The following is a 2,812-nucleotide window of genomic DNA, read 5'->3' on the forward strand; positions in this document are numbered from 1 at the left end:
GTTATCATGGTTTATGTGACGTGGGTGCTAGTGTTAGTGCAATACCTAAATCCTTATATGATGAAATCAAAGACGAGATTGCACCTGTTGAGTTAGAACCTACTGATGCCACTATTCAGCTTGCCAATAGAGATACTATCTGCCCTGTGGGAATTGTTAGGGATGTTGAAGTATTATGTGGTAAAATGAAGTATCCTGCTGATTTCCTCGTTCTTGCTAACGCACAAGATAGCTTTTGTCCCATCATATTTGGCAAACCTTTTCTCAATACCGTCAATGCTCATATTGACTGTGAGAAGCAAACTGTCACTGTTGGCTTTGAAGGTGTGTCACATCAGTTCAGTTTCTCCAAGTTTGGTAGACAACCTCATGAAAAAGAGCTGCCTAGTAAGGATGAAACTATTGCTTTAGCTTCTATTGCCGTGCCTCCTACTGATCCCTTAGAGCAATACTTGCTTGAGCATGAAAATGATATGCATATGGATGAAAGGGATGAGACAGATAGAGTTGTCTTAGAACAATATCCTATCCTTAAGAATAACTTGCCTGTTGAACTGCTTGGGGATGCACTCCCACCAAAGGGTGATCCTGTGTTCGAGATTAAACAGTTGCCTGATACTCTTAAGGATGCTTATCTTGATGAAAAAGAGATACATCCTGTTATTATTAGTGCTAGCCTCTCAGAGCATGAGTCATCAGCAACCTATCCTCTATTTATAGTGGCGGCCCAGGTCCTCTTCCCTTATCGTTTCAGCGGGAAGGGATCCCACAGTGGCCAATTTTGAAGGGGGATAGGGGAACATGCTCCCCTGCCCAAAGGTGGTCTTCGCCTGCAAAGTAGCTGTCAGTGTTGTAGGGGCTGGCCCAGGGATGACATCCGTCCGGCTGGCGGGCGGCGACGGCCTTGTTGCACTAGAAGGGAAACCTTTGGAAGATGCCTTCGAGGCCCCAGTACGTTCTTCCCCCCTTGACTCGTGAGGCAAGGCCTCGCCTTGGAATATATGCCGCTCCGGAGGGGTCCTCACGAGGCCCGTGCTGGTCTTGATGCTTCTCCTCCTCGCGAGGGTCTTTTCCTGAGTGACGTCGGGCCCATTGGTTTTTGGTCGATGAGTGGGCCAGCCCTGGCTGCAGGCAGGCAGGTCTGGGTACCCCCATTCCCAGAACACCGACAGTAGCCCCCGGGCCCAAGGCGCGTTGCGGTTGGCCTCTTGGCGAAGCCTGGAGGGCGGCCTGAAGCGTCGCGGGCCCTATTTGCCTACGGGCCAGGCGGCACGCGTGTCCAGCAACCATGTGGCGACGCACACGCTCCTTGAGGCGTTCGGGGTGCGCCAGGCCACGACGGCACAATGTCCTAGAACCGCATAGGCCATCATTGCTCCCATTGAATGGCATAGGTGCAACCTCACCACTCCCAACGGCCCTCGCGGACGTGACCGCTCGGTGGACAGGTGAGGCGACGTGGGCGGCAGCGCTCCCGTCGGCCCACCTCGCGACCCTCGTGAGGCACGCGACGCTCGCGCTTCCACGACGGTTGGGGGCTGTGGCTCACCTATAAATCTGCCCCGCCCCCACCGGGGGGGGGCACTGCAATCTTGAGCTTCTGCTCCGCTTCCTCTGCTCGCCGCGAGAAAACCTCCTCTCCCCTTCGTTCCTTGTCTCCATGGCGTCCCCCGGAGACGGTCTCAGCCACGGGAAGCGTGCGGCGCCTCCGACGCCTTCGTCTTCTCCCGGAGGCAGCGTGCCCATCACCATTGGGCTCTGGCCGGCGAATAAGCCCCTTATTTGAATTTCCTTTACTTGTCACCCCTTCTGGAGCTTGGTGGCTGATTTCCTCTCTTCTCCAGCATGCCCTCCTCCAAGAAGCCCGAGCTCGGAGAGCTTTGGGAGGAGGCGGAAGGGCTGCGGGCCCAACTCGTGAATGTTGAAGCCGCCTGATACGTCTCCAATGTATCTATAATTTTTGATGGTTTCATGCTATTATCTTGTCAAACTTTGGATGTTTTGCATGCTTTTTATTTATTTTTTGGGACTAACTTATTAACTCAGTGCCAACTGCCAGTTCCTATTTTTTCCATGTTTTTGACTCCTTTCAGAGGAGATTTTGAAACGGAGTCCAAACGGAAGAAAATCCCCGAAAAGATTTTTTTTGGAACGGAAGAAGATCGGAGAACTTGGGAGCCAAGCCAGAGGAGCGCAAGGGGCCCGACAAGCCCCCACCCTGCAGCCAGGGCAGCTGCGCCATCCAGGCTTGTGGGCCCCCTGGAGGTCCCTTGACCTAGATCTTGCACCTATATATTCCCAAAAAAATCAAGAGACGATCGCAATCACTTTTCAGCCGCCGCAAGCTTCTGTATCCGCAAAATCCCATCCGGGGCACGTCCTGGTGCCCTGCCGGAGGGGGGATTCGGACACGAAGGGCTTCTCCATCAACTCCATGACCTCTCCGATGATGGGTGAGTAGTTCACCATAGACCTACGGGTCCATAGCTAGTAACTAGATGGCTTCTTCTCTCTCTTGGATCTTCAATACAAAGTTCTCCATGAACTTCATGGAGATCTATCTGATGTAATCATCTTTTGCGGTGTGTTTGTCGAGATCTGATGAATTGTGGATTTATGATCAGATTATCTAAGAATCTTATTTGAGTTTCTTCTGATCTCTCTTATGCATGATTTCATATCCTTGTAATTCTCTTCGAGTTGTGGGTTTTGTCTGGCCAGCTAGATCTATGATTCTTGCAATGGGAGAAGTGCTTGGTTTTGGGTTAATACCGTGCGGTGACCTCACGCAGTGACACAAGGGGTAGCGAGG

Source organism: Hordeum vulgare, chromosome 2H (assembly GCF_904849725.1).
Source record: "Hordeum vulgare subsp. vulgare chromosome 2H, MorexV3_pseudomolecules_assembly, whole genome shotgun sequence".
Taxonomy (NCBI): Eukaryota; Viridiplantae; Streptophyta; class Magnoliopsida; order Poales; family Poaceae; genus Hordeum; species Hordeum vulgare.